Genomic DNA, 25,000 nt, shown 5'->3' with positions numbered 1-25,000 from the left:
CAGCAACGGCAATAGCAGCAGCAGCAGCAGCACAATAAACAGAAACACCATTCTAATCGATGATGATCGCCGCAGGCAGGCCACGCGGCTCTGCTGGGAGGCACGTCACCTCCCCGAGAGGCAAGAGGATACACTGGCTTGCTTGGATCGGGCACTAATGGGTAAATATTGAGGTTTTTTTCTGCCTTCGCCACTACTTCTTCGGTGTCGAATCGGAATCGGAATCGGAAGAAATTTGCGGGCTGCAGCAGCAGCGTTATCGTTTGCATCAACCTGCTGTTGCTGCGGCACTAGGGCGCGCGGACACCAACGAGATGTTGCGGTTCGAATGATTAAATTAACACTAACCGTTCGAGGCGCAAACTAAAAATATAACAGACAAAATTTTTCCTACTGCTGCTACCAGCTAGTCGGTTGCTGTTCGCTCACTTGGTTGTCGACGGAGATTCGCTCGCTCGCTCGCGCGGTTGTTCTCCGTTCGACCGAAGCTCTCGAGAAGGCTCTCCCGCCGCAACGGGTGCCGGATTACTAAGCCATCTAAGTCGAAAGTCGGTTTTCCGAGGCGGGACGCGCTTCTTCCTCCTACACACCGATCCATCCATCAACCGTCAAACCATCCATCCGAAGGATTCCGATTCGGAACAAGTGCGCCGGTTCATTGCAATTGTAACTACTGCTGTTGCTGTTGTTGGTGGCCGCTGACGTCACGTAGTGCAGTGTCAACTTTAGCCAAATGGTCACCTTGTCGGAGCGCGCGCGAGAGGTTGCAGGTTATGATGGCACATCAAAGGTAGTGAATTATGGACTTGCCGTAGCTCCCGTCGAGAGATAGTAAAACATGATCACAACACAACAATAACATCCGCCGCCATAATGGTGGCATCCGTCAAGTTACAACAACGACGCGGACACTGGCTTTAGTAACGTTTTTGTTTTGTTCTTGGGAAGAAATTTGTGTAACCTAATGTCATATTCGACCAATCGAAGCAATCATTAAAAAATTCAAAATTCAATCTAAGCAGTTATAGACTGCAAGCACATGTTTGATATTCATTCCATTTGTAACTGTCCTAGAATAAAGAACTTATTATCTGGAAGACACCTGGAAGACATATCATTTGGCGACGAGGACACTTCTGGAATTCAAGTACTCATCCAGAATTGAACCCGAGGCAGAATGGCAGCAAATCAGGAACTCCAAGCAGCGATTTTGCAGATGACAAAACTTCTCCAGCGGTTGGCCGTTCCACAAGCCGACGATGCAGCAAAGGTTAGGCTCCTGCTCCGAAAATTGGACACGTGTTCTCACAGTCATGCTTCCGAAAATCAATCATTTTCACTGAGCCATGCTTGACTACATTCAGAGCCAAAAAATCAAAGCAGTCAAATTTTCCTTCTTCAACCAAATCATACAAACAATCATGCATGACAACGACGCTTCTGTATTTGAAACACTTTTGCGATACATGATGAGGTAAAAAAGGACGCAGACTATCAGCAACGAACGTCTCGATGCTGATTTCCTTCCCCTAACGACTTTCAACCTTTAGGATCATAACTGATATGTATCAGTTCTGAGTGATCTATGTAGGCTATCAGATGATTTTTTATTTTTCGTTTTGCCTAGAAGAACAAAATCATGACTAGGTAACCGCAATGAACTGTCCAGCATGTGCTACAGCTTTTTTGAACATGTGGTCCTGGTATTTATTCAGATTTTTCCTTTTGAAACATTAATATCGTCTATCAATAACGAGCATTATCAACAATGATGCGAGGATAGACGTTCGGGAATGATTGAGGGAGCGACGTTCAAAATGTATCACCAAGTATGTCGATCACCGTCGATTAGCCACGTGACGAATAGCAACGGTAGCCTCCGGTGGGGCATGGTATATCTTCTTGTATCAAGTTAGTGTTGATTTTCGACATATATTCAATGGGTACTTTTACCACGTGCGTATCACAGTACTCGGAGGTAGCATCATTCTAGCTAGAAACCATTCCTGATTGCTTTTCTTGAGCGATTTTCCGACCACTGCTTACAGTCGCTATGTGAACTACATCCTTCCTTGATTGTCGAAGGACATCCCTTTTGCTGACACCATCAAGACACTGCAAAAGATCTTCGGTAGGCAAACATCCGTTTTAAACAAGCTGGTAAAATCGGAAGCCGACGACATCATTTCCTACGACGGTCAAGTCAACGGAGCATGCGAAGAGTTCGAATTTCAAAATTTGAGCATCGACCAATTCAAATGCTTGATTTTTGCCTGCGGTCTCAAAGCACCACATTATGCGGACATTCGAGCAAGGCTGCTTTCCCGCAAACTCTTATCGACGAGTTCCAGCGAATTGTCAATCTCAAGTCGGACACCACGATGATAGAACATCCATCAAGTTAGAACAAATCGGTCCACAGCATTTCGGAGAGGAAATCCGGCATCCAACAACGTGCATCAAAAACGGGAAGTAATTCCACACCTCGCACTCCCTGCTGGCAGTGTGGAAAAATGCATTTTGTCCGCGACTGTCCATTTTCCGACCATCTCTGCATCGGTCACAAAGAAGGCTACTGTGGCTGCATGAGGAGGTCAGGCGATTCTTCAACCAAACCCCAAGCGAAAAAGAAGACGACCCCCGTTGAGGTGATAGGTCGCCCTACTTGGTACTTTTGAAGATATCCAGAAAATTGAATTTTTTTAACACTGTAAGTCGCCGAGAAAATTTAGTGATAAGAAAAACTTCGTTACCATCGATTCGGTAAACGGAACAACGTTGAAGAAACTTCCTGAACAACGCCTGAGGGTCCGCTTGAGTTTGAACCATAAGGCCACCCTCGATGAACCTCTGTCTTATGCAGCTTTAAGAGCTCTCAACATTAGCGATAGCAATCGCTAACTCAACTGATCCCTGGAGTGTTTAGGTATCGATTTTGGCTTGACACGACAGTGAGTTGGGAAGAATGACCTTAGTTAAATTCCCGGAAAAATAGACACGACAGTGGTGGAAGAAGACCGGGCCTTGATTTACGAGTAAAGGTCGGACCTCAAGTCTTTAGAGAAGAGATCTTTAGTCTTGAATCGTAACAAGAGGCGGGGTTTTATGCTGGAGTTGAGTTGGAAACAAGTACGGCTGTTGAGCGCAGAAGCGCGGACTTGGCCTTCCATCACGGGTATAGCCAAGTTGCAGGTTCGGATGGGTCCAAAATCCCCAAGTGGACTTCATGGCGAAGGGGTACATAGTATCATGTACATGAGACGCGGTGGGTCACCGTGCCTTGGAATGCACTGGATCTACCACCTGATTTATCAACAAAAACATGGAGGAAACCCTCCTTCCGCACATAGCCTCTGACATGATTGTTTTTGGAAGACGTAGACACCGACACCGGATTTTGAGAGTGGTGGTTCCCGCAAGGTTCTGGCGGTAGACTGGAAACCTTTTACCACGGATGCCTCAGTATCTGTTCAATCAGTAAAGAAGAAAGAGTCCCTCGAGATATGTTACCTGGCCGAGGATACATAACAGGAAAAACTGCGTTATGCAAAAGACGCTTCAGTAGGGATGAATGAAGGGTGTCCACGATGAAATCGCCACACTATGAAATTGCTCTAACCTTTTAACCGTTGGGTTAGAATTCAATGAAAATTTGGGTGGATTTAGTTCATAGTGCATCGTTTACATCCTGCAAGTTTTGAAGTCCTGTGATCAAAACTCGTGCGTGATAAAATCTTGCGCATTCATCATGAGAACAAGGGTCTCTCGCATCGTTCCATCTCTAAATCGTTGGGAATCGCGGATTCCACGGTGTTGCGAGTGATTAGGCGGTTCGAGGAACGATTGACCACCGATCAGAGCCCAGAAGTGAGGAAAAAAGTATTCCGTACATCACCAAAAATCACAAACGCGTAGTTGGGGCCTTTAACCGAAACCCGATCGCCTCCATTCGGGATGTGGCTAAGAAGCTGCACCTAAGCCGAAGTTTTGTCCAGAAGGCCAATACTAAGGCTGGGCTTCGAACGTTCAAGGTACAAAAAACCCCTAATCACGACCAGAGCAGAACAAGTCCGCCAAAACCCGTGCCAGGAAGTTGTTCCGCAACATGTTGACCAAAGTTAAATGCTGCATCATGGACGACGAAACATATGTGAAGGCCGACTTCAAATAAATCCCCGGCAACCTGTTTTTCAAGGCCAAGGATAAGTTCAGCGTTCCGGAGCATGTCCGCACCCAGAAGATGTCCAAATTTGCTTAAATTCCCTAAAAAAGACGCTTGTACTCGTGCTGAGGAAACCAACAAGGCGCTTAAATTTGGGAGATTGAAAGTTTGGATGACAGATATGCTGAACAACATCTTGAACACAACCAGTTAGGTTCTACCGGTGTAAAAAGTTTGGACATAGGTTGTCCGGCGATCGACGGTGCTGGTCACATTCCGGCAAGTTTCACAACATCATACCCGTCGTTTACGCTGCCAAAAGTATCCGTGGAGCGTCGAAGACAGATGCAAGTGTATCAACACTGAAAGTTGGACAGACGGTATTCCAACATTGTCATCACGAATCGAAATAGCCGTATCTTACGAGTGAAACTGCATCGGATAAGATGTGCCCTTCTCCGCGGGGACATTGTAGCGGAATGCGAGAGGTTGGGACTTGAGTTTTTGAAAGGAGAGGTAATACAGTGTAGGCAGTTTCCTTTAAAAATATTACAGTTGAGTAGCCTTCTACCTTCAAAGAATTTTTCATCGTGATTCTTTTAGTTTCACTTTCATGCTTTGAAACATCTCCCTAGGAGAAGGAATTTTAATGGCCTGCTTTCCAAGTATTGATTGTGGTTGATTTTAGAAGTCACGAACCCAACTTCACTTTACCTGACTGGAATTTCAATTTTTCCTGATTTTTACGAAAATGCTGAATAGTTCTATTTTCAGATTGTTTAGGAGACTTACAAGAATTCCTGAGAACTTTAAATTTTCAGCTGATCCAAAAACTATTGGCAACCCTAGAAGAGGTGCTTTAGCTTTAAGGAGTCCGTTCTGAGGCATTTTATGGGTATTGAGAATCTCGTACTGGCAAGTGCTTTTTGAGAAACAATAAAAAATATTTAACATGAAAATAAGGGGAATAGGTATTGGCATTTTTACGCGATTGCTGTTCGTAAATTCTCCAACGATTAGGTAAAGTAACTTTCATGAGACACTAACAATATAATTTCAAATCCTGGACAAAAGGTAAAGTTTTTCGTACTAGTTATTTAAAGTAAACCCACCCTATCTCCCACCCCCACCCGGATGAAGTGCGGTGGAAAAGAAAGTTTTCCATTCCAATTGAGCCAACTCACTCAGCTGGCTCGCACGGAAACACGAGCCTCTCTAAGTTGCAACGTTTGATAAATCGATGTTGTTATTTAATCCACCATCCATGGTAGCAAATTTGCGCTGCAGCTGAGATGGCAAATCGATATAATGTTTTTGCTAGCCTACGAGTGGAACGAAAATTCAAGGTCTTTTGTTGGGTGGCGCTTGGGTGGGGTTCGATTGTTTTGGAGAGTTTTCCGATGGCACAGTCCCAAGTGTTGCGACCGTTGACAGCCGAAAGTCGCCCAAAATGGCCCCAATGGTCGGTTTCGGTCGGTTTATTTATGATCCGACATCGATGACTGGCTGAAAGTTTCCACGCCGGGGGTGGGATTGTCTCCGACTAAAATGTTAGAAATTTTGGAGAGAAAAGTATTATTTAACTGGAATGCGTCTTTGGATTGTTTCCCCTTCGGGGTCCTCAAGGTGTCTGCTTGTGAAAAACAATTATCGTCATTCTCGTAAAACGGCTGTCCTCAGAAAGAATTGATCAATGTTATACCTAACATATCTTTAAAAAATCATTTTTATTTTTTTTTATCTCTTTGCTGCATTCATTTCCATTTCGAACCTCAAATAGTCAAAAGTCAAAAAAGAGAAAAATATTTTTTTAATTTATTTCAAGCTGTCTTCTCAACCCGCTTGTGTTTCAAATCAACGCGCTTCAAGGTGGTTTTTCACGTTTATGTCAAACTGTCCGCTCAAGTCGCTTGAATTTTAATTTTCACCAAACTGTCCTCCCAGCTCGCTTTAAGGTGATTTTTTAGGACATTTATTTCAAGCTGTCCTCCCAATCAGCTTGAATTTTCATTTTCCCCAAGCTGTCCTCTCAATTCGCTTTAAGGTTGTTTTTTTTACATTTATTTGAAGCTGTCCTCTCCTCAACCCGCCGGAATTTTAATTTTCAATTAGTTGTCCTCTCAACTTCGCTTTCAGGTGTTCTGTGTAATTTATTTTAAGCTCTCATACTGCTTAAGTTTTAGTTTTCACCAAAATTTTTGTTTTTAAATCTATTCCAAGATGTTTTCTAAGCCCGCAAATCTCACCATGCTGTCCTCTCAACTTTTCACATTTATGTCAAACTGTTAGCTTAAGCCGCATGTTTATTTTCACCAAGCTGTCCTCCCAATCCGCCCTAATTTTCATTTTTACCAAGCTGTCCTCTAAATTTGCCTAAAGGTTGTTTTTATCACATTTATTTGAAGCTGTCCTCTCAACCCTCCGGAGTTTTCATTTTCACCAAGCAGTCCGCTCAACTTCGCTTTCAGGATTTTTTTCACATTTGTTGCAAGCTCTCATCCTGAATAAGATTCAATCTGAACCAAGCAACATTTTTTTTTTAAATTTATTTCTAGCTGTCTTTTCAAGCCGCTTGTGTTTTAAATTTTTTTTTTTTCTTTATTTAGCTTATATTAACCGTATAAGTTCGAAAACTGTTGTCGGCTACTCAGTTCGTATTAAGTTAAAAATGTATGTGTACGTATTCTAAGCAACTTAATCTATCTTACGTTACTACACGTTGTGGACTACTACTCAAAAAAGGGATAATGAAAGGAAAGGATAATGGGATTGGTGAAAGGAAAGGGTAAAGGGAAAGGTAAAGGTAGGATAAAGGCAGAGGCTTTCTAATGTCCCACACCAGGTTGTGCGTAGCTAGGAAACCATTTCCTGTTTCCAAATCTCCCAAGAGTCCATATTTTAGCAAGGTTTACCGCGCTTGCATTCGCGTTGCTTTGGTGGATAACATATTTCTTGGGAGGGCTAGGCGTTTTAAGTGAGTTTTGGCGAAGCCTAGTAACTCCATACCCCCCGACTAGTCATACCAGCTATGTACAGTATGGTTTCGTCAAGGTGGGTAGGTGATACTAGGCTGAATTTCATAAAAAAGGTATCTTTTCAGGTTGGTTTTGAAAAGCGGAAAACTTGTGATGCTTTTTAAATGAGGTGGTAAAGAATTGAACAAGTTTAGACCTTTGTTCAAGAAACTATTAGAAGCAACCGTTGTTCTTCTTCTAGCAATATAAAAATTTGAATTTACATTGCTTCTTGTATTATAGGAGTGAATTTCCGATATAAAAGTCGGTGTTATGTTAGTTTTTATCAAATTGTTTAGGATTTTATATATAAGGATACAATTTTCCAACTTATTTAAAGTGTATAATGGAAGCACTTCAACAGAATAAAGTTGAATTGACGGAAAAAGTATCGGAAGCTTTTTGATAATTTTCAACGCTCGATTTTGCAGAGTAAGAAGAGGTTTAAGGTGAACAGAAGCTGCACTTCCCCATATGCTATTCATATACGCAAAGTGCGGGTGTATATAAGCATAATAAACATTCCAAGCTATTTTTTCAGAGATGAGTAACCGTATTTTCTTAAGGGCAAAAATGAAAGAGGAAACTTTAGAGCTTATTTGAAGAATATGTTCATTCCATCGCAGATTTTCATCAATTAACAATCCTAGATATTTAACTTTAGATACTTGTTCGATTACTATTTCATTCAGTGAAATTTCAACCTTTTCAGATTGCTTATGTAGATTGAAAAGAATAAAGTTAGTTTTTTGTAAATTCAGCGTCATATGATTTTGGTGAAAGAAAGATATCAGTATGTCGATGTCGTGCAAAATGTACTCTTTTAGCATGTCGATATTTTCTACTGTGTATAACAGGGTTGCATCATCTGCAAAGAGCTGCAATTTACCTTTTAAAGGATTTTCGAAAATATCATTTATGTATATTATGAACAGCAAGGGCCCTAAAATAAATTTCACCATGCTGTCCTCTCAACTCGCTTTTAGGTGAATTTTGTAAAACATTTATTTCTAGCTGTCTTTTCAAGCCGCTTGAATTTTCACCATGCTGTCCTCTAAACTCGCTTTGAGGTGATTTTGTAAAACATTTATTTCAAGCTGTCCCACCATGCTGTCCTCTCAACCCTCCGGAATTTTAATTTTCAATTAGTTGTCCTCTCAACTTCGCTTTCAGGTGTTCTTTTCAATCAACGTCCTCTCATACTTCTTGAGTTTTAGTTTTTACCAAGATTTTTTTTTAAATTTAAAGCTGTCTTCTCACCATGCTGTCCTCTCAACTCGTTTGAAGGTGGGTTTTCCACATTTATGTCAAACTGTTAGCCTTAGCCGCATGTTTATTTTCACCAAGCTGTCCTCCCACACCGCCTTAATTTTCATTTTTACCAAGCTGTCCTCTCAATTTGCCTAAGGGTTGTTTTTTTCACATATATTTAAAGCTGTCCTCTCAACTCTCCGGAGTTTCAATTTTCACCAAGCAGTCTGCTCAACTTCGCTTTCACGATTTTTTTCACATTTGTTTCAAGCTGTCCTCTCATCCTGCTTGAGATTCGGTCTGAACCAAGCAATTTTTTTTAAATTTATTTCTAGCTATCTTCTCAAGCCGCTTGTGTTTTAAATCTCACCATGCTGTCCTCTCAACTCGCTTTTAGGTGACTTTTTCACATTTATTTCAAGCTGTCCGTTAAAGCCGCTAGAATTTTAATTTTCATCATCTCGCTTTGAGGTGATTTTGTAAAACATTTATTTCAAGCTGTCCTCCCAACCCGCATGAATTTTCATGTTCATCTAGCTGTCCCCTCAATAAGCTTAAAGATTTTATTTCACATTTGTGGCCTCTCACCTCCCCGAGGTTTGAATTCTTACTAAGCCGTCCTCTCAACTTCGATTTCAGGTGATTTTTTCAAACATTTATTTAAAGCTGTCTTCTCAACCTACCTGTGTATCAAATCTCACCAAGCTGTCTTCCCAACACGCTTTAGGGTAGGTTTTTTACATTTATGTCAAGGTGTCCTCCCAACCCACTTGAAATTTAATTTTCACCAAGCTGTCCTCTCAATTCGCTTTAAAGTGTTTTTTTTAACATTTATTTCAAGCTGTCTTCTCAACCAACTTGTGTGTCAAATTTCACCATGCTGTCCTCTCAACTCGCTTTAAGGTGGATTTTTCACATTTATGTCAATCTGTCGCTTGAATGTTAATTTTCACCAAGCTGTCCTCTCAACTCGCTTTAATATGTTTTTTTTTCTAAACATTTATTTCAAGCTGTCCTTCCAACCCGCCTCAATTTTCATGTTTACTGAGCTACCCTCTCGATTCGTTTTAAGATTGTTTATTTTACATTTATTTCAAGCTGTCCTCTCCACCTGCTTGAATTCAAATCTTAATGAAGCTTCATTTCTTCATATTTAAAAAAATATTATTTCAAGCTGTCTTCTTAACCCAATTGTGTGTCAAATTTCACCATGCTGTCCTCTCAACTCGGTTCAAGGTGGATTTTTCACATTTATGTTAATCTGTCCGATCAAGTCGCTTGAATGTTAATTTTCACCAAGCTGTCGTCTGAACTCGCTTTAATGTGATTTTTCAAAACACTTGTTTCAAGCTGTCCTCCCAACCCACTTGAATTTTCATGTTTACCAAGCTGTCCTCTCAATTCGCCTTAAGTTTGTTTTTATTTACAATTCTTTCAAGCTGTCCTTCTCAGTCGCTTGTGATTCACACCATATCAAGCTGCCCTCTCAACTCGCTTTAAGGTAGATTTTCAAATTTATTTCAATCTGTCCTCTCAATCCACTTGAATTTAAATTTTCGTCAAGATGTCCTCTCAATCCGCTTCAAGAATGTTTTTTATCATATTTATTTCAAGCTGTCCTCTCAACTCGCCGGAGTTAAAATTTTCACCAAGCTGTCTTTTCAACACGCTTTCTGATATTTTTTTTAACATTTATGTCAAGCTGTCCTCTTAATCTTTTGTGTAGGTTAAAAGTGTAAATTCTGGACAAAAGTTTATAGTTTTAACAAATTAAGTGGGATCCAAATCAGAACCACCCTACGGTATTTAGGTGGTGTTTTTGAACCTTCAGCTGAAACTGCATAAACAGCACGCAAGATTGCGCATGCCACACACGCACTTTGTTATTGTTTTGGATGTTTTCGGAATTGCTTTCTCCGTTTTTTAATTCAAAGCCATTAAAGTCAGAACTGCTGCTTCAAATGGCAAACTATTTTTCATGAATATCTAAGTTAGAAACACTTTTTTTTGTGTTTCCACAATTTCGTCAAACTTGCTTTCGACTGGAGTACATAATGTTTGATTGATTGAAACTTCAAAATCAGTTCGAATAACCGAATTTGCGGGGTGTAACGATTCCGATTAATCTAACATCAAAACAGTTTGATGAACTAATTAGTGTAGTCGCCCATCATAATCGGCTCATCCATATGCACCATGCGTAAAGATCAACAATCGCCGTTTTGACGGAGAAAAAGCTGAGAGCAAAAAAAAAAATAAACATAAAAAGAAAAACGAAACCCTTCACCACGATCGACTTAACAATCAGGTTGTCTAACTGCAATTTCTCGCTACTACAGTAACTAGTAGAAGAAAAACTATACACAGTGGTACAGATCATATGGAGCACTTTTTTATCCGTTTCTCTAAATAACATCGAAAGGGTTCGCTCTCACCTAGGCAGTCAATTTCGAATCGCATCAATCGTCCGAGGGTCTTGAGTTCTCTGGAAATATGTATGTAGGTGCAATTGCAACCGCTCGATGCATCGCCAGTGCAGAAGAAAGCGAGGGAGGGACTTTCAATGTTTATGCACTAAATATACGACGACGACGACGCCCCTGTCTGCCGATGATGGAGCTGCAGTGGCATAATATTGAGCACTCTGTCTAGGAAAGTATGAAAGCTCAAGCGCCACCACACTTGTTCGTACGATTACCTATTTGTGAATAGACTTCATTGTTGGAAGAAAGTAGAAATGGAAGAATTTCGAAGCGAAATGCTGCTACAGGTGTCGATCAAACAACTCAGCGGCGGGTTGCATGTTAACCCATTACGATCGTACGTTTTACGCAGAGGGCTCAGAAAATAATGTAGGATTGCCTCTCTGGTTCGTTTTAAGGTTGATTGAGACTTCCTTACCCCTAAAAGCTGGATTGAGACCTCCGAAATTGTGGGAATTGTCAAAATTGTAAAAATTGTAAAAATTGTCAAAATTGTCAAAATTGTCAGAATTGTCAAAATTGTCAGAATTGTCAAAATTGTCAAAATTGTCAAAGTTGTCAAAATTGTCAAAATTGTAAAAATTGTAAAAATTGTCAAAATTTTCAAAATTGTCAGAATTGTCAAAATTGTCAAAATTGTCAAAATTGTCAAAATTGTCAAAATTGTCAAAATTGTCAAAATTGTCAAAATTGTCAAAATTGTCAAAATTGTCAAAATTGTCAAAATTGTAAAAATTGTAAAAATTGTAAAAATTGTAAAAATTGTCAAAATTGTCAAAATTGTCAAAATTGTCAAAATTGTCAAAATTGTCAAAATTGTCAAAATTGTCAAAATTGTCAAAATTGTCAAAATTGTCAAAATTGTCAAAATTGTCAAAATTGTCAAAATTGTCAAAATTGTCAAAATTGTCAAAATTGTCAAAATTGTCAAAATTGTCAAAATTGTCAAAATTGTCAAAATTGTCAAAATTGACAAAATTGTCAAAATTGTCAAAATTGTCAAAATTGTCAAAATTGTCAAAATTGTCAAAATTGTCAAAATTGTCAAAATTGTCAAAATTGTCAAAATTGTCAAAATTGTCAAAATTGTCAAAATTGTCAAAATTGTCAAAATTGTCAAAATTGTCAAAATTGTCAAAATTGTCAAAATTGTCAAAATTGTCAAAATTGTCAAAATTGTCAAAATTGTCAAAATTGTTAAAATTGTCAAAATTGTCAAAATTGTCAAAATTGTCAATATTGTCAAAATTGTCAAAATTGTCAAAATTGTCAAAATTGTCAAAATTGTCAAAATTGTCAAAATTGTCAAAATTATCAAAATTGTCAAAATTGTCAAAATTGTCAAAATTGTCAAAATTGTCAAAATTGTCAAAATTGTCAAAATTGTCAAAAATGACAAAATTGTCAAAATTGTCAAAATTGTCAAAATTGTCAAAATTGTCAAAATTGTCAAAATTGTCAAAATTGTCAAAATTGTCAAAATTGTCAAAATTGTCAAATTTTTCAAAATTGTCAAAATTGTCAAAATTATCAAAATTGTCAAAATTGTCAAAATTGTCAAAATTGTCAAAATTGTCAAAATTGTCAAAATTGTCAAAATTGTCAAAATTGTCAAAATTGTCAAAATTGTCAAAATTGTCAAAATTGTCAAAATTGTCAAAATTGTCAAAATTGTCAAAATTGTCACAATTGTCAAAATTGTCAAAATTGTCAAAATTGTCAAAATTGTCAAATTGTCAAAATTGTCAAAATTGTCAAAATTGTCAAAATTGTCAAAATTGTCAAAATTGTCAAAATTGTCAAAATTGTCAAAATTGTCAAAATTGTCAAAATTGTCAAAATTGTCAAAATTGTCAGAATTGTCAGAATTGTCAAAATTGTCAAAATTGTCAAAATTGTCATAATTGTCAAAATTGTCAAAATTGTCAAAATTGTCAAAATTGTCAAAATTGTCAAAATTGTCAAAATTGTCAAAATTGTCAAAACTGTCAAAACTGTCAAAATTGTCAAAATTGTCAAAATTGTCAAAATTGTCAAAATTGTCAAAATTGTCAAAATTGTCAAAATTGTCAAAATTGTCAAAATTGTCAAAATTGTCAAAATTGTCAAAATTGTCAAAATTGTCAAAATTGTCAAAATTGTCAAAATTGTCAAAATTGTCAAAATTGTCAAAATTGTCAAAATTGTCAGAATTGTCAAAATTGTCAAAATTGTCAAAATTGTCAAAATTGTCAAAATTGTCAAAATTGTCAAAATTGTCAAAATTGTCAAAATTGTCAAAATTGTCAAAATTGTCAAAATTGTCAAAATTGTCAAAATTGTCAAAATTGTCAAAATTGTCAAAATTGTCAAAATTGTCAAAATTGTCAAAATTGTCAAAATTGTCAAAATTGTCAAAATTGTCAAAATTGTCAAAATTGTCAAAATTGTCAAAATTGTCAAAATTGTCAAAATTGTCAAAATTGTCAAAATTGTCAAAATTGTCAAAATTGTCAAAATTTTGAAAGTTGGGAAAATTGTGAAAAATGTCATTTATTTTGAAAATATTCAAAAATTTTGAGAATTTTCAGCGTGTTAAAAATTGTATAAATTTTAAAATTTTTGAAAATTGTCCAAAAGTTTTAATTTTTGAAAATGGTTATCATTTTTAAAATTTTCAATTTTTTTCTAGACTTTCACAATTTTGAATATTTTCTAAAAATTTCAAGATTTTCTAAATTTTTTAAAGTTTTACTAATTTTCAATTAAAAAAACATAATTTGCAAAAATTTCACGGTTTAAAAATTTTCACAAAATGATCCCAATTTTGTCTCAATATGGTCACAAAACTGTCACGAAATGGTCACAAAACTGTGTCAAAAGTGGCACAAAATTGGTACAAAATTGCCACAAAATTGGCACTTAATTGGTACAAAATTGTTACAAAATAGTCACAAATGCATTTTGCGTTCACGAAATTATTTCAGCCTTTATTTTTTTCCGATAAAATTTTGCCCTTGCTCGTAAAGGGTTATTGCTCGCTCGAATGCGAGATTATCAACAATTCAAAAAAATCAAATCTACTATCGAAAAACAACAACAAAAAAAGCCTGGCGGCGGATAAAATTGATGAAATTTTATGCACACATATCGGCTCGCCATTTTTCTTGGTGGCAAGTGATCGAGCGAGCGGCTGTTGGCTGATAAATAGAAAATGGGAAAATTATCGCCTCTAATGTTCGCCATTGGTGCTGCTCCTCCGCGCACAAAACATAAAATTTATGGATGGAAGGTTGCTGGAGAAGACAAAAAAAAATTGGAAAACTCACTCACAACAACAAAAGATTTCTAGAGCAAAACGCAGGAAAGCGAATGGAAAAAGTCGATGCACCCACCAGCCCGATTTCGGCCGCTAGATATCATACTTTTATGATGATGTTGCAATTTGCGTGGGCCTCCCCGGGAAAATGCGCGCTGGAAATGAAACGGAAAATTTTGCATTATTACCGTTATTGTGTGTGATAGAAATCGTGTGGAAATTTAATTACCCTTTTGTAGGGGCTTTTTTTTCTTGGCCTGGCGCTGCGGCAGCTTGTTTTTTTTTTCTTGTTTTTAATCGGTAGACGTCTTCAGGCGAAAACTTTCTAGCGCTCATTAGCAGTACAATAAACTTTCGGCCGTGAAAATATTGGGAGATTGATTCTGCCTTGAGCAGAGCTTTTATGGAATAAATGTTTATGAATACTGAATTAAAGCAATCGATTAATTGAAGAGAATCTTTCGATTGCTTTGATTCAGAAGAATTATCAAACCAAGTAGGCTTACAACACATAATAGAGTGTTTATGAATGTTTTACAAGAATTGACAACTTTCTAAAGTCTATGTCAATAGAATTTCAGGAAGTTACATGGAATCCCGAAGCGCTTAAAGTTTTCGTGTGAAACCAACTTAAAAAACCGAGAGAGGTATGGAAGAAGGATTAATTAGAAATTATGAAAAAATAAGCATGATTTGCTGTATGTTTTATTTAAATTATCATATCATCAACAATCAATTTTCAGAAACCCATTCCAATCGTCTGGACTCGTAGATAGTGTCTAATGCGGCGCCATTTTCGGCACATCTTTCGACGGATTGGGGCAGCCAATTTTTCGACCAGTTCAAACAGAGCCCTCATCGATCAATAGGATTGGCGGCTTTCGAACTTACGCAATCCGGTCCCTATCGCTCGGAAGCAACTGAAACATTCCGAGCGGTTCCCAGTTCCTTTCCGAGATCACAAATTATTTTACGGATTGGCCCACGGCCAATCACCAGTTCGATCAAGGAAATTTGAATCTTTTTTTTGTTTGAGATTGATCGCTGAAAATTGGCTAATGATCGTCATCCCTATAACACATCGTCGAAGGGTAGATAGTTCGGGGTGGATAATTTTAGTGACCGTATTGCACCAAAAAAAAAGCTGTCACCCACAACCACCTCATCTGATTTTTTCCGCTGCTGTCCTTCGACCTATTGGGTAAACGACTACGACGTTTTTCCCCACTTTGTCAACCTCAACCAATATCCTAGATTTTTTTTCGCTCGTGCACCGCATTCATCCCTTCCTCTACGCCAAACCGCCAGCACGGCTGCATAGTTTGTACGGTTAATGTATGTAGTTTTATTTTTATAACACTCCGTTTATTTATTTCTGTTGCAACTCGTGGCAAAATCCTTGGAGATACGTTCATAGATACTGTAGGCCCACATATGCAATTTGCCAAATCAGAAACAGAACTACGATGTGGCACGTTCTGATTTAGTTGGTTTAGGTATCTCTGTCGTCTGTCTAAGTTAAAATCGGCGTTAGAATTTGGATGCGGATGCTAGTGTTTGTTGGTTTCGATAAAGGAGAAGTTTATCCTTCTTGTTTCGAAAGAAGGAATGGTTTAACAATTTTCAGTTCGCTTACAATCAAAGGGATGTCAACGGTTACGGCCTTTACATACTGTCGTGCTTGGAATCGAGCTCCCGAGTTCTTAACTTATTTCACTCACAATTCTTCCGACGCAAAACCTTTCTCGGAAAATTCGTTAAATGAATGACCGTTTTTGTCAAATAACACGCTTAACTTCTTCCATAAGCTCGTCAGATAAAATTTGATCCATCTGGGTTCATCACTGACAGCTATTAGGCTTGTTCAATGCATCATAAATCTCATAGTTTTTTACTAGTTATATAGATCACTACACAAACCTTTACACAAAAACTAGAAACGACTTTGAAGGGAAAAGAAATAACACTTGCATCTGTTCTAGACATTGAAGGGGCATTTGACAACACATCTCATAACTCAACTCATAAGACGGCGGTACCAAACGGCAATTGTCAGTTCCACTCCAACCAAGGGATGCCCCCAAGGTGGGGTTCTATCGCCGTCGTTGTGGTCATTGATCGTGGGCGACCTCCTAAACGAACTTATGGCGTTCGAAGTGATTGGCTTTGCAGGCGACGTAATTATATATAACCCAAGTAACAATTTTAGCTTTATTATGGTCAGCACAACTTCGTTAGAGCTATTAGGATATATTGACAGTTTTACACGAACACCACCTTAGCAAGAGGCCTCAGCCCTAACCTCAAATCATGGGAGAACAGAATCGATTTTTGAGAAGGGCGCACGATAAACGCGAATTTCCGGTACTAATATCGACAGATTCGCCCTGTGGAAAAACGATAAACAGATGTTCATGTTTTGATTTTTTTGGGTGTGCAAATGCATTAATATTTGGAAAATGATTATATTTTTTTGATTGCATTTTTATTGAAAAACGTTTTCATGAGTACTGAGAATTTGCAACTTTCCCGTAGATTTCTATTCGAATGTGAAATTAAACGCAACATTTATCTTAACGAAATAACAACTGTCCGTATCGCACACTTTAACAATGTAGCGAATCATGTGGATATGTTTAAAATAATCAGAGCATGCAAGCTATTACTTTCATAGTCAACATAGACAGGGCTTTCATAAATTTACTTTTTTTTGTAACAGTAAATGATTTTGCATTCATTTAGGAGTTAGAAACAACTGTTTTTGATCTACCAAAAGCAGTACATGAAAATATATTTCAGATGTTTGAAATTCACCTTGAAAAGTCATTAGCAAAAAATGGCTAATCTTCATCCATTTAGGGACGCCCTGTAATGAATTCAAACGTTTAGCTGTTGATGAGTTGAAAAATTTCATCCATTCAGAAATATTATAATTAGTTTAAAACAAACAAATACTGATTTTAGTAACGCACCTAGCATCACTGGTGAGGCCGCCAGCACATCAAAGTTTGAGATTATGGCTGAGGCCAATTTTTCGCCAATACTATCGTCCGTATATACCCTTATAGCATTTGACTGGGTGGATTTGGGGTCATTTATGATTTGTTTTCAAACCTTGGCGTCTAAAAGGTTTCGCTTTGGTGATTTTTTGCAATATTTTTAAGTAACGTTTTCATCGGTAAATTTGAACTTTAAGGTATGTATGGCAAAATTGAATATTTTGTTCTGGAAAATCAACATCGTTTTTGTTTCTTCCATAGAACCTAGCCGGCCAGTGGTTTTTGTGCCAATTTATAAATTATCTAAAGCATGGATGGCCAACATTTTTAACAGACAAGCCAAATTTCAAAATGATATGAGTTAGCGTGCCAAACCAAATTTTGTCTCCCTTATTTAAAGAAATCGAAAAAGTTGATAACTTTTTCATAGTCCTCTTTTTAAATAAATTGGAAGATTTTTTTTAATTTAAAAATATTGCAAAAAGCATTGTTAAAAAATACTGTTCACAAGTGTTCGGCTTTTAAAATATTGACTTTTAAACGTACATTTATCACACATGAATGAGGCCCTCAGAATAGAAGGGATTAAAGTGATAAAATCATTAATTTGGAGTTAAGTGTATCCATTGGTTTTTCATCTCTCAATCTTCGTTCGTTGCAAAACTCTATTTTTCTACTTGAATTCCTAAATTAGTTGAAATTCGAGAACCTTGAAAACTACAATGCACGTTTTTGTTTTCAAAAATTTCATTTAGGCACTTACATCCCTAAGCGCCTCAAGAAAAATTTTGATGGATCAGCAAAGTTTTTCAAAACGGATATCAAGTTACCAATAGATGAAGTTACTGTAAAAATATGATTATCATTATAAAGTGCAGGCGTGTCCTATGGGAAGGGAGGTCGGGATGATCACACCCCCCTCCCCTTCCCCTCCCCCAAGCGGGAAAAAACCCGTTAAAAATATACAAAAATATTCGAACTTCATAAAATTAAGAAAATTTCTAGTTGGTATATCCTTGAATTTTCAAAATTTTCCACTCCATGGGAGCGTTTTTCAAACAAGTTGCAGTCAAATTTTTCATTGGGGTGATCAATTTTCCAATAGGCACTTCAGAAGCGTAAGACTTCTACTGACAGCCTTGCTTTCATATCTTTCTTTCAACATTGTAACTATTATTTAATGTTAAAACTCATAACCTCAATATTTTCGCAGAAAAAATCAAAGAAGTTTTTTAAAAACGAACACACACATATAGGATCTTGTGTTGTCCACATAATGCCAAACTGGCGACGAGCTACTTACTGACCGACTAGCCGCAATTAAGGTCCGTTGCAATAGTGATGCATAACGACGACTAGCGAGCTAGGGGATGGGGTCTCATATGAGTAGATGTGTATGATATATTCAGCAGTACATTTTGTAGTGTTCAGTAAGACCCACACATTCACCTTCCTCTCCGAAAAAGAAAAGCATTAGAAAAATTGTCTCGATTGTACTAAATTTGCAAAAACAACGAACACATTTTGTGATTCATTTACGGTGCACATTGTCAAACAATAATTTCATAAAGGTTTCCTGTGCATTGAGAGACAAAAGCTCTAGTTACTAAACAAGCTTTATTTGCAAACCCGCTCGGTAGAATCTCTTCGAGTATAGACCTTTTTGCTTGGCATATGCCGTATTTCAAACTATTCAAGTTCGCAAAATAAGCAGCCGCTTCACGCGCAGCTACTCAAATTCCCTAAGTACACAGCCACAAAACAGCTCGGCCAATGCGCGGTACTTCAGGCTCACACAACGCCCAGCAACTCAGCTCGCTCAATTCTCACCCATTCATACTTGCTCAATGCGCAGCACCTCAGACTCGATAACCGCGCAGCAACTCGGCTCATTTTATGCGCAGCCATTTATGCTCGCACAATGCGCAGCACCTCAAGCTCACTAAACGCGCAGCAACTCAGCTCGCTTTAGCACAGCCATTCTAGCTTGCTCACTGCGCAGCACCTCAGGCTCGCTAATCGTGCAGCAACTCAACTCCCTTATGAGCAGCCATTCAGGCTCGCTTATTGCGCAGCATCTCAGGCTCGCTAATCGCGCAGCAACTCGGCTCGCTTTTGCGCAGCCATTCATGCTCGCTCAATGCGCAGCCCCTAAAGCTCGCTAAACGCGCAGACAAATCGATTCGCATTCAAAATTGTCCTTTCAAAAACATTTGGATTAACTTAAGTTTGATCTAAAATTTACTTACAAAACTCATAAGTTGGCCCAAAAACTGGCTCCTGGAAGGATCGCCAAATGTGTTGTCCACATAATGGCAAACTGGCGACGAGCTACTTACTGACCGACTAGCCGCAATTAAGGTCCGTTGCAATAGTGATGCATAACGACGACTAGCGAGCTAGGGGGATGGGGTCTCATATGAGTAGATGTGTATGATATATTCAGCAGTACATTTTGTAGTGTTCAGTAAGACCCACACAGATCTCAGTGAAACTTCATGTTTCTTTGAAAAGATCTAAATTCTACTTAAGACTAAGTGTATATATTTCAAGGATATAATGGCTAGCATTTTACTAATGCTAACACCATCAACCCAAAGACCGTGACCAAGACTTGATCTCATGACCTCTGGCTTAGAAGACTTGAACGCTATCCTCTAGGCCACGGTCGGCGGCTCGAATTACACATTACATAGTTTAGTTATGATTACGTACTACCACAGAGAACAGGCCCACGAAACTTGTGTAAAATTTCCAGCGGCATTAGTTTAATTATGAGTTTATATAAACGATTACACCTTTTCGAAAACTGTACACTTGAAAATTTGATTTGTAACTTTTGAACGGCGCAATAGGTGCCACTGTTTAAAGTCAATTTTCAACATATTTTTTGGATGTCTGCATTTGAAATTTTACACACTTTTTTAAAGATTTTTTGTTCGAGCTTGTACGTCTGTTCTCTGTGGTACTACTTAAGTTCTAAGAATAACTCTATCGTTTAGGATTTTTTTTTACATTTTTCTCCGAAAATTGCATAGCTACATGGGTTTAATGACTTAATTTCAGTATCTACTTTTTTGGTTGCAACTATTTAACATATTTGTTGATTTGATGTCGTCTTTTTTTATTCGAGCCCCGCCTTAAGACGTGTTTTATATTTCTCTTTTTCAAGGTCCATTTTCAGTTTTCTCATGTTAAGGGTTCCTTAGATGCAACCTGTATACAAATCTCAGGTGGCGATGGAAATCCCGTGCTAAGTGTTAGTAAAAGTTTTGTTTTGTAAACATTGTAACCATGCCAATTCGTGACGTAAGTTGCATTTTCAAACAAACAACCAACAGCGAAAACAATAGAGAAAAAAATCATTGCCAACTGCTGTTTACGATTCTCGCCTAGGATACATAAACATCCTGGCAAGTGACGTAGGCTTTGTTTATCTTTTTTACTTTTTGAATAACGAGTTCTGTAATAGTGTGCGTGTTTGTTCATCACCTTCTTTGTACCGCATTGCCTTAGATGCAGCTTTTGACAACTGCTTGTCATACAGTTGCCATTAGTATGGATTGCTAGATTAAAACATTTTGAATCATTCTGCGCAAAAAGTAAATGAAAATTAGTATAGGCCCTGCTTTAATGACGATTCTAGTAAACTTTGTGTACAAGCGGGTTTAGAGGGTTAATAAAATTCAATTTGAGATATTTTTTTCATTAAGTTACAAATCGAAAATAGACATGTAAAACATAGAAAGGCCATTTTTTTTAAAATTATTTTATCGTTGGCTGCGAAAGATTATTTAAATAAAAAAATTAAAAACTTTTAAATAATGGGTATAAATTTTTTTTTCTTTTGATTACCTTTTTATAAATTTCATCAAAATCATTAAAATATACTTCTAATATTTTTCCAGGAAGCATAATTAAGACAATGGTCTCTATCCAAGACCCATTCCACGGTGACGTCACAAATAATCCAGTGAAACGAAAAGATAATCTAAATAGCGTACCAATCTAAATGGTATATCAATTGATTCAGAGTTTAGAGCATTACATTTTGATATTAAAAGTTTATTTCTCGATAAAATAGTTAATGGAGTCATTACGCGTACTCCACAAATTGCCCATTTTAGATCCTCTGAAAATTTCACATTTCCTATTGAGGATTGAAAGTTAGGTTTGAAAAATTACTTTTAGAAGAGTGTATTTTTTTTTTACTAGAAATATTCGATCTTTAGGAAAAGGTCGATCTCCAGGATTGATTCAGATGGGCAGTCGTAGGGTTGATTCCCCTTAAAATCAAAGCTTGAGGATCGATCTCTAATAGATCAATCTTATCCATTTTTAACAAGAAAGAGAATATTTTGTTATAATAAGGATAAAAAAGAACAAATAATCATTAATCCAAAATCAAAATAAAAATATCGTAACACAATTTTGATTTCAGAAGCGATTATATGAATTTGAAAAAAAAAGAATAGAATTCTGATTTGAGTATCATACCTCAGATTATAAATTCATCATCAGTCATCATTTAAAAATAAGTTATGAAACTTAAAAATGAGTAATGTCATAAATTTATATGTGTGTATTTGTTTTAAATTCAAATTTCATAATGTCATCTGATATACCTAAGCTTGCCAGATTGCCCGGTTTTATTAATTATTTTATTTATGTTATTTAATTTCGAGAAAGTCCGGTCCGGCCCGGTTGCCTGGATATCGTGAAAAAAGTCCGGATATTGCCCGAATTTTCTATTAATTTTCACAAAGAAACCAAAAAAAATCAAAGTTTTTGAATAAGTTTCCGCAAAATCGATTAAGGGTATGGACATTTTCAACGGTTGTTTCAAATAAGTTTGCTGATTATATCTGCTACTTTTCCCTTTCCTTTTGCCGTATAAAACTCCTGTCCCGGAAGCTGCTTGTAGTCGGCTTTGACGTAGGTTTCGTCGTCCATTACACGCAGTCAAACTTCGTCAGCATCGTTGTGTACAGCCTCCAGGATCGCGCTTTGGCCGTCGTATTTTGTTTACAGTCGCGATTTGGAGTCACTACCTTCTTGTAAGTCGATAGTCCGGCTCGTTTTTAGGCTCAATGCACGTTTGTTGGCGATACACCCAGCTTATTTGCGGCATCTCGGAGAGAGAGGTTAGGGTTTCGCTTGAAACTACCATCAACTCTCTTTGTAATCTCAGCGGCTTCCGGTTTTCGATTTCCCCCCGATCCAGACTTCCTGGCTGTCGACAAACGTTCCTCAAACACTTTAATTACATTTGTAACGGTTGATTTGGCAACTTTTAGCGCTTTTGCCAGCTTTGCGTGCGAGTAGCTCGGATTTTCGCGATGCGCGAGTAAAATTTTGAAACGCTGCTCTTCTTCCTTGGACGGAATTTTGACAACTGAAGAATGAATTCCAAAATCAAAATAGGAACAACATTTTGCACACACACACACACATCTTCAAAATGAGGGGTGTTCAGGTTTTTTAAATGCAAAATTAAAAGAAATACGTCAAGATGATATTTACCAAATTTTGACCGTATCACCCTTTAGGGTGCCCCAAAATTGCATAATTTCTGGGAATCTGGAGGCTCAACCTCCAAGTGGTAGATTAGGATGTGGAGAACAAACTTTTGTAAGGGGCCGACTATAAAAAAATCATGTTTAGAGGTTCCGCAAGGGCGATCTTTGAAAAAAGTCCTCTTTCAAAATATTTGATGGCAATCGGATGAAAACTCGAATTTTGCGAATCAATTTTGTATGTGGCAATTTCATCGTGGACACCCTTTATGAGGCAAAGTTAAAAAACAAAATTCTGGCAACCTTTCGCTAATCGAATAGGAACAGAAAGACAGACGAAAATTCATTCTTGAATATAGAGATTGTAAATTTTCTGTTCCCCGACAAAGTTTCGCACTTGTAGGTGAATGATAACGGTATTTTTTTTTTTGCGATACTTTTCGCTAAAACTGAGTCAAATTCCACGGCCTCGAAACACCTTACCCTTTTGGCTTAACCCAACGAGGATCCGGATGTGGGTTGACGTGACGAGACCAGAGATCGATTTTCTTGCCACTTTTAATTGTGTTTCTATATGAGAATGGATTATATAACTACACGTTGATAGGAGTTTATCATCTAATTTTAAGCTTAATGCATTAGTGTCGAAAGGGTCAAGTTTTGTTATTTATCTCGTACCGAGCAATAGGTATCAGAAATATGTAGAGCACTGAAAACTCATACCATAAACGTAAAATTTGCAAACGATTCCACCCATCGCTTTTGCCAAAAAAAAAAAACAAACGGGCAAAAATAGACCGGTCAACTTACATAAACACACTAGGAAACTACTCGGTCGCGAGTTAGTGCAATTGCAATATAAACACATGTACTAGGTGGGTAGATAGGTGGCCAAAATTTGCCATTAGATGCATTTTTAGTAGCCCCGATTTGTTTATTAAAGCAAGTAGTGTTGCTCGGCGATTCGATGCGCACTACTAAAAATACCAACCATATGTCTGTCGCCAGCCAGCTCGAATTTTCGTTGGCTTCAACTAACTAACTACCTAAATGTGCTTTGACATTTTATGGGATGGGTGCGCGTGTGCAGGTCTATCGGGAAGATTGGCCTCTGTCTTCATAAATTTCATGAATGAATGAATTATGGCTTTGAAATGGTGAATGTTGTTTGCATTAAAATATCAACTAAAACTCTGTTAGTATTTAAGAATTTTTTTATTTTTTTAAGAACTATTCAAATGGATCACATACTTTCGAAGTTTGATATAAGCCTAACATTTTTTTTCCACATTTTTAAGTTCAACTTTCGGTGAGTTCAAATAATAGATAAATACATTCGATGTTGTGATATCTAAGTTAATTTGCAAATTTAAACTTGGAATGCTCATGTTGCTCATAATATCCGACTATTTTTTTTACACCGATTACAAATTTCTGAGTTAAAGAATTTAATAGAAAAATAAGAGAGGAGCAGGCGTTGACTTGGCGGGGACGGACGCGTTTTTTCCTTTGCCTCGTGAAAATTTGTTCCGATTTGAGAATTTTATAAACTGTGAAGAAAACTGTTATCAAATTATGGTGTAAATGATGCACGAAGGGTGAACTTAGCATAAGCCACGGAAAAGACGATAATCTAATCTCGTTCTAATTCGTGTTCAAAGATGGTTTTCGGAGAAATAAATCGAAAATTGCAGGAGTGCGCTGGGTAGCAGTTATTTAGTGGTATCTCAAGTAAAAAACGAAGGCGTAGCGTTGCAGTTCTTTCTCCCGAATTAAGCAAAATTAATGGTGCTTTTTAACATGGTTAACTCTAACGAATTTTCATGCCAAAATAGCTGGAATGTGTCACATGAAGATATGTTTCGTTCCGTATATGCAGCTAAAATTTCACCCAACTTTTGACAGATCTTACGGGGTTTGCTTAAAGGGAGAAAGAATAACTTTTGGATTCCTCGTCAATAAATTTTTTCGTATTCAACGGTATGGCTGGAAGCACTGCTAATTTAAATATTTTTTCACGATTCGGCGTAAATATGAAATTTATCCGAAGCTTGAAAATAGATTAGTTGAAAGTGATATTTCGATAAGTATGAACACATTGATGTACACAGCGAGATTTGAACATTTTTAACCAGCATACGTGACTGGTATCTTTTCTTTTCGATTCTTCTGCGTGAACTACGAGCGTGCAGAGACATAAAATACTGGACTGCTGTGATTGAAAGAAATTCGAATCTGAAAGCTCATTCCCGGATTATTGAAATGCTAAAATCTTTT

The sequence above is a fragment of the Uranotaenia lowii genome, chromosome 1, assembly GCF_029784155.1.
Source record: "Uranotaenia lowii strain MFRU-FL chromosome 1, ASM2978415v1, whole genome shotgun sequence".
Classification (NCBI taxonomy): Eukaryota; Metazoa; Arthropoda; class Insecta; order Diptera; family Culicidae; genus Uranotaenia; species Uranotaenia lowii.
This window is presented reverse-complemented; position numbering follows the sequence as displayed.